The following is a 17,980-nucleotide window of genomic DNA, read 5'->3' on the forward strand; positions in this document are numbered from 1 at the left end:
ATATACTCACGTTAAAGCATCAAAGGGCAGTGTATCGGGCATATCCATAGTTTGAATATTAGCTGTTTATTGGACGAGTTGATATCAAAGTAATTAACGCTCTCGAGTTCGTTTCCAGGGACTATAACCAGTACTTGGTGTTTATAGGGGTAATCTAAAGAACGCTCCTATAGTGGGGATCGAACCCGTGACCTTCCGATCGCTAGGCGGACACCATATCCACTACACCACTGAGACCTCTAAGTCTATGGCCGCTAAGTCTTCAGTTGTTATACACGTATTTCAGGTGATAGACTTAGAGACGTCGAGCTTAACGTCGGGTTATCGGAGGCCGGCTTTCAATCTCGTGAAGGGTTTCACCCTGGAAAGGTCGGCGTTTTATACACGTTTGAGCTAGCTACACCGGTGTATGGACAGTGGGTAAGGATTACGCGAAGCACCCTTAACGATGTACTCACTCTGTGCGAGGTTAAGGTGGAAGGTGCTCCGTACTCTGCAGCCAATGGTAGGTTGCGTAATAAGTAACTTTTTAAGATATTTATAAAACTATTATTTCTCGGTTTCATATTGAAAAATACAGAATGTATATGCAACTGGTCGGCGTTGGAACAGGCACATTACGTGAAAAAAACACGTAAATTTATATTTGAGGATACATGTCTTAACGGACTAGTGCCTAGAAGACAGTAGAAAGCGATGATGCCGCAGTCAAAACATATCCATACATGTAGAAACAAATCCTATTACAAATGCTCGTTCACGTTTTGACATGTTCTCGTCTTCAGGCACACGTTATTCGGTTTTCCAAGGATATGTTCGCATTGGCACTGCAATCGACGTTTCCGCGAAGGTCTTGTCAAATCTCCTCTGCGCATCAAGCTGTTCCAAAACAGAGAACTGCATGTTTCTTATTTATACTTACTATTTATATTTACTATGCCAAATAAGTTGTTTGGCTTTGAGACGCAGTTTTTCCCCATATTCAAATAAAGCTATATCATCAGCGTCATGCGAAAATCGGTCTTATGGCATATGCGGCCAGAGTAGCTCAAGCCAAGCCTGCGCACTTTCCTATCAATGGCTAGGCTTTTCGCTTTAAAAAAGGCACGCAAGGTTTGGTAATAACTCCAGAGTAGTTTATTCAGTATTCATATTCTTACAAGACTGTGCGATTGCGCACGCCTGGCTGAAGCTACATTGGGATCATATTGCATAAGATCGATTTTTGCATGACCCGTGTACAAATCTCATTGCGTCTTATAAATAGAACATCTAAGCACAATACTTGCCGATAGAATAGTGAATTCACCTTGTGTTGTTTATAGCAAACTGGTAAATGTCCGTAGACTATTTTGACTTGCATACGTCACACGTGTGGTTAGATAATTAAACGATTTTCCTTCTACATGTATCATGGGCACTCTAATATTAGGTAGTTCTGTCTCACAATACACGACAAATGTCATTTACCGATAGGTTTTCATCAATCCCTTTCCCTAAAATTCGTGTTATTTGATATATTGAAAACAATACTGTGTTATCAACAGAGAGTAGTCTGCATTTGCTAATTTTGCTTTGACCAAAAGCATGTAGATATTCTGTCGACATGACTTCGTCAGCATCAAATTGCATCACAGCAGTTATCAAATTTAAGGCTTTACCAGCATGATTTTGTAAAATTATCATGTGTGACGACGTCTCAATAACGCCTCTGTCACCATGATGAAACGTGTGCATACGTCTGAGTGATGTCTCTTTAAGCGATTTCCTTATAAACGTTACATCAAGTATTGACTGAATGCAAAGACGATGGTGTGCTCAAGTCTTAATCCCGTCATTGTTACCATTTTCACCCAAGAGACCCCTGCAACCTTAATACTTTACCTGAGGAATCCAAAATCAAACGATACTAAACCTCCGAGAACGCCAATCACAATGTGAAATTTGAAAGCTCTTAACGGAATAGTTCTTAAGATATTGACTGTTAACCAATGTCGACCAAAGTATGACGGCGAACTAATAGACGGAGAGGCCAAAATCAATATGTGTGCCATAGTTTCAATAGGGGAGCCAATATAGTACTAATACAACGGTTCATAGTATTTTTATTTGAACTCACAACACTTTTTCACAGTACAATACTTTTCCCATTTAAATGAGATAACTTGTAGTTATCTACTTTAAATAGTGTGTAGGAACAGACTTGGATCAGCAAAAACACATCACTAACATAAACATGTATATCTCTTTAAGTCACATAAACTATATTATTTCCATAACAAATTCAATGTTTAAGCAATAACTTGTACACTAAATAAATGCAACATTTTGCACATAGAGACCCTCATAACCATACCATTTCTTAAAGATAATTCAGATCCAAATTATTTTGAGATAGTTCATGCATATCGCATGCATGACATATCTTGCGTGGAGTTCTGTCTTACATTGTTTAACAGCAATCTTTTTCCCAGCTACTCTGCAGTTAAATGTTTACTGCCATCTTTCAAGATGTCAACATTAAGTTTCTAACTTTCAAGCAAACAATGTTTTCCCTACCGCACATTCAAAGAAATATTCACGAATAAAGTCATGGGAAGTGCCCATATAAAAAATCAATAAATAGTGCTGATTTATTAGCACTAAATATTATGTATGAAACTTAAATTAACAGATAACCTGGATATAGTTTAGATAAATATTTTAACATTCTTAAAGTACTATTTGCAGTAATTTAAGGACTGTGAAGAAATAAGTAAGACATTGGCACACACAAATATGCAATACATAAGAGTCTTTAATCAACATGACGTACACAAGCAATTTAAAAAAGGCATCTAAGCAGTGTATATACACCCTATATTTACGAATGCACAATGCTTATTTGGAATGGATGAAAATATTAACACATTATTGTAAAAATCGCATCTTAAAGTTAAAGTATTAATTAAGTTCAATACTAATATGATTGTTTGGTAACAATTGTTTGTTATGCATTCAAAGTAACGCAAAATGTAATTATATTTTTTTATGTAATCAAAATGATTTATTTGAAACATTTCATACAGTTTTACAAACATCAAGCTTTTTTCAGCTGTTAAGCAACAGAAAAATCATGTTTCATGCATTCAATTACAGTTCAATATTAACAATCACATTTTTAAGGAAATATGGTCTGATGGTCGAGTGGAACAAACTGAAACACAAATAGTAAACTGCCGCTATCATCAGCTGTAAGTAAATTCTTATAATGTATAATATAAATACAAGTACAATATGATTGCTACAATTTTCACATGTCTTAAAAAGACAGTTTGAGCAGAACATTTCCTTTATCATCGCAATTGCAAAACTGTAAGCATTGTATGGACAACTAAATTTTATGATTTCAAATAAATGACATTATATTTTTATTACACATGTTTTGTAACACTGAGTATCATATTGTACCAAAGCTATTCATTCATTAAACAGACGTATATTAGTTTAGTAAGTATTCCACAACATCCCAATACAAACTGATGGCTGAGAATTAAGAGTGTCATATTTTTAATAACTGTATGAATGTACTTGTTATGTTGAGAGATGAACAAATGAATGTACTTGTTATGTTGAGAGATAAACAAAAGCATTATCTAACAACGGATACAACTTTGTTTTTCAAGCAACAACATCCCTATATTTATGTACAAAGAGAGACAATTCAATTATTGACAAGTGTTAGCATGTTAAATCACTCTCGCTTGATTTGCAATTGACTGATTTCCAAGTAGAATATATTAATTTTTCTTAAGATAATGCAAAAAAAAGTTAAACCAATCTTTCAATAGTTGACTTTATCTAATGAAAAGCAGTACATATACTAGTAACAAGATGTTCCTTTTGCCTAAAGCATAATTTATTAGCCTCTTCAGAATGTGTTGTTCTGTATCATTAAGAAAGTTTTAAATGAGCATTCTCACAAGCAATGTTTGTTTTTATTATCTGGCATCTAAAAGATGTACATGATGAAAATTGTTTGTACAAATACATGTTAACAGCGAAAATCAAAATGGCAACAATAAACGCATGATTTTCATTAACAATACAATCATTTCGCAATCGCTCTATATACAAATGACAAATGTACTGACCGATATACACATTGATCACGAATTCTTGGTCAGGTTAATCTGGTCGTCTAAATGCCTATACACAAACATATAAGGCATAATTAATTTTACAAAAACAAAAAATAATTATCATAACTTTAGACATTATTCCCACATCCTATATTTTCGTTTTTAAATGCTCAGTTTTAAAACATATAAAGCATTTTAAGCAACAAAAAAGTCATTCTTAAATCATGTTCAAGCAAATTAATAAATAACTGGTAGTAAATACAGAATAGACAATTTAAGGAAGATTAAATGATTTTGTCTAAAATCAATCAATATTGTCTTGAAATACTAAGATAATAAACAATATTCTTGACAAAAACACCTGACACCAATGGGCACACTAAAGAGTATCAAAGCCTTAGCATTAAAATTATCCACCTGTCTAAACAATGTGTGTAACTACCACCTCTATATTACATGTTAAGCCAAAAAAAAACCTGAAGCATGTCTCATTACATGAAAAGAATACATTTTCTTTCAATTTTGTCAAAGTTACCAGCATCATTTAAACAGCTTTGACAAATGTTAAAATCAATATTCATAGACATATATATATAGATTTTCCTTAACATTTCCAAAATAAAATTTCATAATACAGACAATGTAATTGGATAGACTTGCTAATTTTGCTCTTAAAATGATATTGCTCATTATTGCTTTTATCAAGAAATCTTAATCTTATTATACTGAGTATTTAAATATAGTTCATAAAAGCCTTTTACATAAAATGACTATCAGCATCATAGTTCCAATAAAACATGAACTATTGTTTTCTTTTAACACAACTTGGATGGTCACATAAAAACATGGCTGGCTACAAGACTGTCTGGATTTCCACTTTTTGTTGTGATTTGTCATTATGCGACTTCTGTCTGCATCAATGCATCAATTTTCCACCTGTCCCAATTTCAAAGATGAGACCTTCAATTGTACATGTTCACACCGGACACGGGGTATGTAGAGACCTTCAATTGTACATGTTCACACCAGACATGGGGTATGTAGAGACCTTCAATTGTACATGTTCACACCAGACATGGTGTATATAGAGACATTCAAGTGTACATGTTCACACCAGACATGGGGTATGTAGAGATCTTCAGTTGTACATGTTCACACCAGACATGGGGTATGTAGAGACCTTCAATTGTACATGTTCACACCGGACATGGGGTATGTAGAGACCTTCAATTGTACATGTTCACACCAGACATGGGGTATGTACAGACCTTCAATTGTACATGTTCACACCGGACATGGGGTACGTAGAGACCTTCAATTGTACATGTTCACACCAGACATGGGGTATGTACAGACCTTCAATTGTACATGTTCACACCAGACATGGGGTATGTAGAGACCTTCAATTGTAAATGTTCACACCAGACATGGGGTATGTAGAGACCTTTAATTGTATATGTTCACACCAGACATGGAGTATGTAGAGAACTTCAATTGTACATGTTCACACCTGACATGGGGTATGTAGAGACCTTCAATTGTACATGTTCACACCAGACACGGGGTATATAGAGACCTTCATTTGTACCACACCAGACATGGGGTATGTAGAGACCTTCAATTGTACATGTTCACACCAGACATGGGGTATGTAGAGACCTTCAATTGTACATGTTCACACCAGACATGGAGTATGTAGAGACCTTCAATTGTACATGTTCACACCAGACATGGAGTATGTAGAGACCTTCAATTGTACATGTTCACACCAGACATGGAGTATGTAGAGACCTTCAATTGTACATGTTCACACAAGACATGGAGTATGTAGAGACCTTCAATTGTACATGTTCACACCAGACACGGAGTATGTAGAGACCTTCAATTGTACATGTTTTCACCAGACATGAGGTATGTAGAGACCTTCAATTGTACATGTTCACACCAGACATGGGGTATGTAGAGACCTTCAATTGTACATGTTCACACCAGACATGGAGTATGTAGAGACCTTCAATTGTACATGTTCACACCAGACACGGAGTATGTAGAGAACTTCAATTGTACATGTTCACACCAGACATGGAGTATGTAGAGACCTTCAATTGTACATGTTCACACCAGACATGGGGTATGTAGAGACCTTCAATTGTACATGTTCACACCAGACATGGGGTATGTAGAGACCTTCAATTGTACATGTTCACACCAGACATGGAGTATGTGGAGACTAGCACATCTTAAACAGCATTTATATCTCTGAGCTTCTTTGGTATGACTGGGGTTAATATGATAACTGTAGCAACAGGCTGTCCTTCTGATTTGCCGGGTTGATTTTGTCAATGTCTGAAAAAAAGAAAGATTCATAACAGTAAATGTCAGTTTTTCATTTTATGTGTGTTACCCATGATAAACAAGTACAATAATAACACTTTTATACATTGAGTTACATTAAAAGTTAATTATAACCACTTTACTACCAACTAACTTTAAGTCTCTCCATCAATCAGGAAATATGGGATGATATTCCATAAACGTACATTTTTCCATTGGAAAAATATTTCCTTATCATTTACAACAATTAAGAAAGGGCCAGCTAGCCAATAGAAAATAAAACATGAAGAAATGAGTTTTTCTGAGATGTCTGCTGTGAAGTAGGCAAAAAGTCACCGATGCAACCACATTTTACTTTTGACTGAAAACTTTACTACTATGAAAGAACAAGAGCACCGCATAACAGGTGCCACGCTCGGCTGCGAAAGCTTGTCAGAAATTATTATTTTTTGTTTAGAGATCACAGTGACCTTGACCTTTGACCTAGTGACCCAACAAGAGATGTGTTCGTCAGAAACAATGCCCCCTACTACGCCGCTTTGAAATAAAATGTATATTTATCATTTGGCAGGAATAGAAATCATCTCCCTTGAAAGCTTATTACTTCCCTTGGATTTTGTCCAATCCAACCGGGGGGGGGGGGGAGGGTCTGTAGACAGTCAAAAATGATCAAATCAGACAACACTGACAACCTAGGCCTGTGGTTTATCAAAGAAATCATAGCCAGAGTTCATCATGTATCTATGGACATAAGTCCACTGGTATTTAATGAAAACTAGCATTTAAAAATAAGAACAGGTAAGAAATGATAACTATATCATTTAAAACAAGAGATGTGTTCGTCAGATCATGTATCTATGGACATAAGTCCACAGGAATGTAATAAACATGAAAGAAATGATAATTATATAATTAAAAAAAACAACATTGACCAATCAATCATTTGAGTTATAAATAATCAAAATAATTAATCTGTACAGTAACTGTGAAAAGAACTTCCATTCTTGGTAAGGAAATATATAATATGACATTTATAATTAAATAAATTACTTCCCTTGAAAATAATTGTCTCTAACAAATCTCTATTTTGAGTAGCAAATAATTAAAAGCCACTACCGTGACTGTAGATTCACCACTCAAAATGTGCAGCTCCATGAGATACACATGCATGCCAAATATATCAAGTTGCTATGTTCAATATTGATTAGGTATCTCCCTTTAAAGCTTATTACTTCCCTTGGATTTGTATTTTTTACCGTACACCGTAAAGGATGACCTTGACCTTTTACCATGATGTGTTTGTCAGAAACAAAATGCCACCTTCTGCACCACTTTGATTTATTTAACAAAGATATATACGTTGGCAGGTCAGATAACTATGTCCATTTAAAGCTTATTACTTCCCTTGGATTTGTTTTTTGACCCTAGACCTTGAAGGATGATGTTCACCTGGAAATTTTACCACTTAAAATGTGCAGCTTTATGCGATACACATGCATACCAAATATCAAGTTTCTATCTTCAATATTTAAAAAGTTAAGGCAAATGTTAAGGTTTTAGCACGACGCCTACGCCAGACGGCCGACGACGAGCTGGCTATGACAATAGCTCGGGTTTTCTCCGAAAACAGCCGAGCTAAAAATTAACCAAAACTAGAGCTTCGTCACAGACGTGACTTATACTCTACATGCCGCATTGACACTGAATATTTTGCATGTTGCCTTCACAAAAAAACAGCGGACACCATCCTTAATGTTTAAAATGCACTAAGTGACCCCGTGACCTAGTTTTTAACCCGGCAAGGCCCATGTTTGAACTTTACCTACACATCATCTAGATACACATTCTAACCAAGTTTGGTGAAGCTCTGATGAAAACTACTTGAATAAGAGAGCGGACACCATACTTAATGTTTAAAACGCACTAAGTGATCCAGTGACCTAGTTTTTGACCCGGCATGATCCATATTCGAACTTGATCTAGAAATCATCTAGATACAACATCTGACCAAGTTTGGTGAAAATCGGATGAAAACGACTGAATTAGAGAGTGGACACTTAATACGAACCGACCGACACTCCTATATACACCCCTAAACTTCATTTTAAGGGGAATAAACAAGAAGGAAAGTTCACATGATTGTAAATATGTCTGATTTTATCACACAAGAAGCAATACTTTTCTAGGTCACACATGACCAAAAAAAACACAGCTGGATTGAAAGATGTATGGACACAAAAGGGTAAATCTACATGCACCCACCAATCTCTGAAAGTGAGGCCATGAAAAAGCATGCACATGACACGAAAACTCACCCAAGGTTCGCTCTGCATGATTTTCATAGACTAAGGGTTGTGAAGCATGGGGATCTCAGAATCTGGAGACGATGACTGCCGCTGGTTCACTTGCTGTGACTGCAAATGCTCCTGGGACATACTCATTGCTCTGCTTCCCAGGTTTTCTGGAATAAAAGTAAATCATGCGTCAAAAAAATTAAAGACAATACTAGAGTTTTCAAGGACAAACATAACTAATTTAAACCCAACAAAACACTTGTCAGTGTTTCGACCTTTCATATCGACAATGCCATGTAAAAATATAACTAGAGCGACGATGTTCTAGTGATGTAAAGCGATTTAAAAATGTGAAGGCAATTAAGCTAAAATAATTAGAGAGGAAACACAAGTTCATTTTGGTTTATCACCAAACTTTTTTTTAAAGAATGTTAATAAAAACAAGAGCTCCACGGTCTGTGACAGATACCTCCCAAAACAGAGCCTTGACACCCACCACTCAATCCTTTGATGACATATCGAATGAATACCAATTTAACACCTAATGTCACAGTGACCTTGACCTTTGAACAAGTGACCCAAATTTCAAAGACGTCCTCTACTGTCTAAGACCGATGCACATGTTCAGTATCAAGCCAATTGGTCAATTTTTTTACAAGTTATTAATCGGACATGATTTTCGCAGTTATTGCAACAGTGACCTTGACCATTAACCTAGTGACCCCAATTTCAATAGGGGTCATCTACCGTCCATGGCCAATGCACATGTGAAGTATCAAGCCAATAGGTCAATTTGTTGACGAGTTATTGATCAGAAAGGATTTTCACACGTATTGTGACTGTGACCTTTGACCTAGCGACCCCATTTTCAATAGAAGCCATCTACTGTCCAAGGCAAATGCATATATGAAGTAACAAGCGAATTGGTCAATTTGTTGACAAGTTATTGATCTGACATGATTTTCATAATTATTGTGACAGTGACCTTTACCTTTGAAGTAGTGACCCCAATTTCAATAGAGGTCATCTACTGTCCAAGACCAATGCACACGTGAAGTATCAAGCCAATAGATTGATTTGTTGATGAGTTAGTTATAGGAAATCAACTGGTCTACCAACACACCCAACGACAGACTGGCAAACATCCTGCAAAATAATATACCCCCTTTTCTTTGAAGTGGGGCATAAAATACACGAGGCGGGTTAACAAGAAAGGGTTTAAATATACTTGTTCTAGAAAAAGTGTTATTCATATATGAAGATTTACCAAATGCAACACTTTTTTATGTTTTAGTACAATAACAAAAACTAAAGTGAGAACAGTTAAAAAGTAATTTACTTGTGTTTTATTTTGAAATCACTTGAATTTACAGGGTTTACATTTACGCACTGTTATTTTTTAAAGACAAAATTAACATTGAATACATTGATATAGCGACTCATCTGAGAATATGCCAAAGACAAGTGCAAGTATGACAGCTTGTTTATTGCAATAGACATGTGCACAGGTCGGTACTGGATTAGTCTCTTTATAGGCAGGGCTCTATTTCTAATAGGGGTCAGATGCAAAGTCGTATACACACTTTTTTTAATTGCATCCTTACAAACTGACAAAAAGTATGGTGGAAAAAACGTGTCAGAATAAGTGCACTGTTGTATATTAATTTAATATTTTAAATTGATTTACGACAAACACAATGTCCTATTGATATTCAACACACATTTGCATTTTTTAGAAAAACAAGAGCTTGTCACAATAGTGCCAAATCCCTGCCGAAATGTGTTTGCGTGTATGACAACATTTGTTTTAGAGAGTAGAAAAATATTTGTAAAACATGGCACCTGTGCCATCAATTTATATTTCAAGGATCAATTAGTTATATAGTGTTTGAGAAATGCTGTAGAGAATAAAAGAAAGTGAGGTAATTAAAGAAGAGGACTATAAAAAGTTACTGTTCTTTGTCACTGTATTTTTCCTTAAACTCATCTATTTATTTTACAGTGAATTCTTCGTTGTTCAAATTAAAATATTATTGTAAATAAGATAAAGGGAGATATTAAAAATTGAAAAGCTAAAATATGTACTATAACATTTTATTAAATGTAATTAAATAATATAAATAAATAAAATATATGTTGTTTTTTTAAATAAATGAGATAATTAAAAAACTACGGCCAAAAGAGTTATGGTTCATGTTCACTGCACTTCTCCTAATTGACATCTGTTTATATTTCTAGTTTCAAGTAAATCCCTTCAGTAGATTTAGAGTAATGCTCCCCACAAAAATTTACTTTTAAATAAAATAAAGGGAGGTAATTCAAAAACTAAGGTAGATAAATTATGGTTCTCAGTAAGTGCACTTCTCCTACTTGCCATCTGTTTATTTTTTTAAAGTTTCAAGTTAATCCCTTCAGTAGATTCAGAGTTATGCTCCGGACAAAAAATTACTTTGAAATTAAATACAGGGGGATAATTCCAAAAAAAGTAGATAGAGTTATGGTTCTTAGTCACTGCACTTCTGCTACTTGCCATCTGTTTATATTTCAAGTTTTACGTAAATCCCTTCAGGAAATTAAGAGTTATGCTCCGGACAAAAAATTACTTTAATATTAAATAAAGGAAGATAATTCAAAATCTTAGGTAGATATAGTTCTGGTTCTTAGTCACTGCACTTTCCCTTCTTGCCATCTGTTTATATTTCAAGTTTAAAGTAAATCCCTTCATTAGATTTAGAGTTATGCTCCGGACAAAAATTTACTTTAAAATTATATAAAAGGGGAGATAATTAAAAAACCTAGGTAGACAGAGTTATGGTTCTTGGTCACTGCAATTGTCCTAGTTGCCATCGGAGATATGCTCTGGACAAAGTTTCGGACGGAAGGACGGATGCACAGACACACAGACGGACGGACAGACGAACGGATACTAATACTATATCCCCTCCTAATTTTTTTTCGGCGGGGATAAAAAATAATTTACTGGCTGACTGATGTTGAACACAAATATTGTTATAATTGTTCTCATATTTTTACTTCAGTGAATAATATTAAATCTATATTTAAATTACATACATATATATTCTTACCTAACTAAATCATATAATAATTAGGTTTAAAATAAACCCATACATACCAGATAAGGTAAGCCGCTGGAAACTCTCGTATTGTGTATTGGCCTCCACTGCTGAAGTGAGGACACTCATTTCGTCATTGCAGTCTCGGATGTCCTATTGTGAAGTCATCTTGTTTATTGAAAATGATATACACTATTTTAAGGGAAATGTTTAAAGATATAGTCCTGTCCTGTTTTTTTTCTTTCTGTAGAAATTCTGTGAGTGATTGAACAATATTTAAATGAAAATGTTAATACAGATAGATGGTTCTGTTGATGCCCTGTTGTTGATGTCATTTTGACAAATACAAACATGTAAAAAATACAAATTTAAAGGTAAATATTAATAAATTTACTTAGTGATGCCCTGTTCTGCAGTCATTTTGTTTACAAATACAGATGGAAAAATATAAGATAGCTTGATCATTGAGTTTTCAATATCATTTTTCAAACATTATTAAAACCACATCAACACAGTTTATGGAATAACCTACAGTAATAAATATACAAAATTAAAAAAAGAAAATCATAAAAGCTGCCTTCTTTTAGGTTCTAAACTGAGATTATTAATATTATTATGTATCAAAAGAAGTAAAAGCAATTTACAATAACATACTGCAAAATATTGGTATACACTGTGTAGTTATATGTAGCCACTTTTAAATGTGCTTTAGTTATGTCATTCGGGTCAGTCAAAGTACTCATACAATCTGTGAACAAGTACCTTTAAAATCTTACATGTTCTTACTGCAGTGACTATCTAAGCCCAAGTGACCTTATACCTGACCATTAGGTGATTACAAGGGCAAGGTCACAGTCCCGTTGGAGGTTTTCATCGCAAGGCACCGGGTGGTTTTGGGTGACCCTCAACCTGGTAAGTAAAAGAATGGCAGAGTGATTAAATCAAACAATAAATCAAAGCATAGTCAACATATTACTAGGCCGTTACTCCTCCCATTGGCCATTCCGTATTACATGGTGTAATGTAAACAAACACTCCTTATTAAATTAAAATGCTTATTATCTAAATAAATTTATATTTATAAACATCATATTTATTGATTTCCACTGATGTATATTGCTTAACTTACGTTTTTGTCATTGTTTTTGTATAATATTATTGTTCATTGATTCTCATTTATTTAATAAATCCACCATTTCACATTACGTTCATTGGTATATATTTTACTTTAACGGTCGTCACTTGTGAGTGACGTCATGCCTGAAAAAGCATAAATAGCGGATTCGAAAGTAAACAAGTTTCAGTTTGGAATACAGATTTAAACGAAAAACATCCGGTTAGATAGATTATTTACACAAGAAAAAGATTATGATACAGAATAAGATGCAGGTACGAATATTATTTTATTGATTGTATATGATATTTTTTTGATATATGCTTTTGTTGTAATAAAAATAATAATGAAACTGAAATTGAAAGTAAAATTAGAAATTTTGAATGAACCCTTTGTTTTATTTTGTTATACGGCATAACAATATCAATATGCTAAAATATGTTTGGAAATGAATTTTTGATAATGACTAAAAATTATAAAGAAATTCATACTTTAATTTGTGCACGAATAATTGTATTAGCTACCTTTCATATGCGTCAGTGTTGTTCATGTATTGTTTCATATACAATTAAGATCATACACAGGAATCAGCAAATATCTTCTTTAACTCCATTTGTTTTATTAAAACAATCCATGTTGAGTGAACTTTGCAACAGACCGTGGCAAATAAGTCAAACGTGGAAGACAAATTACTTGACTGCTGCTGTTATTGCTGCTTTGCTGATGTGGCTTGGTCGAAAGGATATTGCTAGACACTGACCAGGATCCGGAGTATTGGTCATTTTCTAAATGATTGTTCCTTCATCGAACACTATTGATTACAAGTTATGCAAATGCTTTATTCTTTTTTTTAAACAAAAATATTCACACAACTTTACACAACTGTGGACACAATGTTAGTTATTAACCCTGAATAGAATATAAGTTACACAGCCTCTGAATTCCCATGTGTGGTGAGATACAGTGATATTAATTTGATCTTGTGCAAAAGTGACTTGGCCAATGATAGTTTAGGGCTTTGTCACAAGATGACCATCTACCAATCAAAGCAAGACTTCATGGGGATCAAACAACTTTAGTATCAATTTAATCCCGTGAGAAATGTAGATGTTGTTCGATAAAATCTTTTTACATTATATGCAGACAAAACGCTCATTTTACTGACCAACTACATGTAACGGTGGATGATTTCATCGCTTGGCACTGAACATTGCGGGGTGACCCTTGACCTGGTTAGGAAAAGAGAGGCAAAGTGATAAAAATCAAACAATAAATGAAAGCAAAGTAAACAAGAGCACCGCCTTGCTGGTGCAGACCGCTCATCTATTTTTCTTTGTAAAGGTGAAGCTAGGGACGCTCAATTTCAATCACAAAGGAGGGAGGGGTGGAGTGAAGAGGGGTGTGGTCATTTATTACATTATCTTCCAAAATTGCGAAAAAACACGCAAAAAAATGTTGTTTTTTTCGGGGGGGGGGGGGGGGGGGGTTGGGGGAGGGGATTCTTGGGTGTGATGGTTGGACGGTATTTCAAAAATAAAATAATAAAAATAAATATTTTTGTAGTATTTCTGCCTGCAGGAGGGCACATAATTCTGTCAAAATGCACACCAGAGTTATCTAACTTTGCCTGCCCAGTCCCCTCATGATAGTAAGTAAGTGTACCAAGTTTGAATGCAATAGCATTGATACTTTGTGAGAAAAGTGGACCTAAACGCAAAACTTAACTGGACGCCGACGCCAAGGTGATGACAATAGCTCATAATTTTTTTTCAAAAAAATAGATGAGCTAAAAATATTGATATGCTTAAATATGTTTTGAAACTAATGTTTGCGAATAAATTAAATTATAAAGAAATTCATACTTTAGTTTGTGCATTAATACTTTTATACGATGTCATGCATATGCATCAGTGTTGTTGATGAAAGTGCATTATAAAAGTACGATCTTACACAAGAATCAGTAATTATGCTCTATAACTCCATTATGTTTTATTAAAACAATCCATATTGTGACAACGTTGCTGAAAACTGCTACAACTAGGTAGCTCAAACGTGTAAGACAGCTTACTAGACTGCTACTGTTGTTTTTGCTGCTGCCTCGACGTGGCTTGGTACTGCCAAACACTTAACAAGATACGCTAAAAGACATATACTTGGCAATTTGTCAAAATGCATTATAATATTTCAAAATGGCTCCTTCATGAACATGATTGATTACAAGGGATGCAAGTGACTATGCTTTATTTGTTTTTAGAAACTACTATTCAATCAACTTTGCGCAACTGTGGACACAATGTTAGTTATAACCCAGAATTGCATATAGGTTACAGCGCAACTGTGGGCAAAATTTTAGTTAAAACCCTGATTAGAATTTAAGTTTCATATCTTCTGATTTCCCATGTATGGTGAGATACTGAAAGTAAAATAATACTGGGTAAAAGTGTGACTTGGCCAATGAAACGATGGGGCTTTGCATGCAACAAAATCACCACTTATCACTTACTGTTCAACTGTTTCACACAATTTAAGTTCCAATTTAATCCTTAGAGAAATTTAGATTTGATACAAATCTTTTTATAATATATGCAAAAAATGCCGCCTTGACTAAACAACTTACAGAACATTGACTCCAATATACAGTCTCCAAAACGTGGTTTGTGGAGTCTTATTATCATTAATTCACATCAATTGCTGTGAGATTGAGATGTTCAGAAATAAGTAAGGCCATGGGTGCATCATGAACCTGCGTCCAAGGCTGAGGCTATTGCTGGAGACCTGAGTAGTACCTGTTTGACATTCCACCTGGAATCTCATTTCACTGAAGGGTCACGTATGGCGCAGTCGCACTCAGCGAGGTTTTCAGGAAGGGTGTCCTCTGAAATCAAATATCAACGAAGTGAATATCTAGTTGCATCAGCAGAAGGTCATTCTTATATTTACTGCAAGGTCCAACCTTGACAACAAGTCACCATTTGACATTAAATTAGACACAGTATAAACTTCAGCTGCTGGAGTAGTATTGAATTATTATTATAAACAATTAGTTGGTCCTTTATTTAAGGCAAGTGACCGATTGCCCAAACAGTACAAAACAGCACAATACAGCACAATACAAAACAACATAAACCCAAATAAGAATAAAGCTGGGGTCACCGCCTTGGAACGGTCTATGCAAAGCATTGGGGGTTTAAAAGGGTTTTGGAGCGCTCAACCTCACACTTGGCCCAGCAATATTCATAATACATCCAAGTGTAAATAAAATTTAACTTCATAGCATTGTTACTCAAATTAAAAAATAATAAAAGGGAATTAAAACGCATTCAATTTAATTACCATTTAATTACTCAATGGTATTGAAGATACCAGAGCAACAGAGTTACAACTTTTTGAGGAACGATGGAATGAAACTAGGAACAAGTGTCAACTACATTCCTTCTTTATAGAAAAAGATTTAAAAATATAGCATCCACACAGGCCATAAACTATTCAAGACAATATAACACTGTTTTGCAACGTGACAGTAAACTTAAAACTGTATAAACTGTCAGGAAAATTACGCCAATTGCATAAATACTGATGGCATTTATGCTCAGACAAGTCGCATTTTTTCAGGCAATTCATAGACAAACAAGATGCGTTTGTGAAACACAATGTCCCCCTATATGATGTTTGACCTTGTAGGATGACCTTGACCTTGTGAAGGATGACCTTGACCTTTCACCACTCAAAATGTGCAGCTCCATGAGATACACATGCATGTCAAATATCAAGTTGCTATCTTCAATATTGCAAAAGTATTCATAAAATAAGCGATTTGGGCAACATATATTTGACCTCTGACCTTGAAGGATGACTCTGACCTTGAAGGATGACCTTGACCTTGACTGTTCACCACTCAAAATGTGCAGCTCCATGAGATACACATGCATGCCAAATATCAAGTTGCTATCTTCAATATTGCAAAAGTATTCATAAAATGAGCGATTTTGGCCACATATATTTGACCTCTGACCTTGAAGGATGACCTTGACCTTTCACCACTCAAAATGTGCAGCTTCATGAGATACACATGCATGCCAAATATGAAGTTGCTATCTTCAATATAGCAAAAGTCATTGAAAAAGGTTAAAGTTGGCGCAAACAGACAGACCAACAGACCAACAGACAGACCAACAGACAGGGCAAAAACAATATGTCCCCCACTACTTCAGTGGGGGACATAAAAAAAATTAAGAACGAGAATGCCAACAAAATACACCCAGTTAGAAGACTGGTTTACATTGATTGTGAGTACATTGGCACACATGTTTACTGGTCATTTTTTCTTCATTAAACAAGTACAGAGAATCTGGCTTCTTACTAAACTTGTACACAATATTCTGCCCACAAACATAATTGACAACTTTCATGAAGATTCAACTTAAATTGCCTTGAAATAGTGACCAGATGTAATAGTGGGTGCCAACTGCCCAACAGCCAACATGCAGCTGCTGCTGGTTGTTCTATTATTCATGAACCTCGCAGGAATAACCAGGCTAATCAGGGAGAACACTTTCCGCTTTTATAGAATTTTTGTTTTAAAGAAATATGTTCTTAGCAAAATCCAGTTTAGGCGGTAAGTGGTGTCCCTGATTGGAGTCAAACTCTTTACGCATTCAACCTGTTTCCCAGTGCAAGGCTCATATATGATTTTAAAGCTTCTATTACTCTTATAATTACAACACAAAGTGAACATAATCTGTTATATCTAATCAACGTGTTGTTGTTTCTGTTTTAATTTTTGATGAATGGCTTGGTGTAAACATTGAACTCACTTTGCCATAGACAAAAGTAACCCAACAATGCTGAGGTTGGCATAAAAAAGACATAATTTTGTAACTCGTGAATGAAATTAAAAACAAATGATGAATTTGCCTTGTTTTCAATTATGGAACATTTAGATTGCTTTAGAGCAAAATCGTAACATATAAGGTTTTTTGATTTTCAGTTACTTAAAATACATATGGAATTGATTATGCTCTAAATCAATCTAAATGTTCCATA

At 34.8% G+C, this 17,980-nt stretch overlaps 1 protein-coding gene across 1 annotated transcript in view; it reads right to left on the reverse strand.

The window, feature by feature from the left end:
* Positions 1-2,092: 2,092 nt before the first annotated feature.
* Positions 2,093-17,980, reverse strand: part of LOC127840126 (uncharacterized) — a 58,477-nt gene continuing 42,589 nt past the window's right edge. Inside the window, exons 16-24 of the mRNA XM_052368602.1 lie at positions 15,724-15,812; positions 14,103-14,166; positions 12,600-12,732; positions 11,883-11,976; positions 8,771-8,916; positions 6,089-6,467; positions 5,698-5,956; positions 5,390-5,521; positions 2,093-5,169 (exon numbers count right to left, since the gene is read on the reverse strand). The gene's annotated coding sequence lies outside the window, so the exon portion shown is untranslated. The remainder of the gene's footprint in view (positions 5,170-5,389; positions 5,522-5,697; positions 5,957-6,088; positions 6,468-8,770; positions 8,917-11,882; positions 11,977-12,599; positions 12,733-14,102; positions 14,167-15,723; positions 15,813-17,980) is intronic.

Source organism: Dreissena polymorpha, chromosome 7 (genome assembly GCF_020536995.1).
Source record: "Dreissena polymorpha isolate Duluth1 chromosome 7, UMN_Dpol_1.0, whole genome shotgun sequence".
Taxonomy (NCBI): Eukaryota; Metazoa; Mollusca; class Bivalvia; order Myida; family Dreissenidae; genus Dreissena; species Dreissena polymorpha.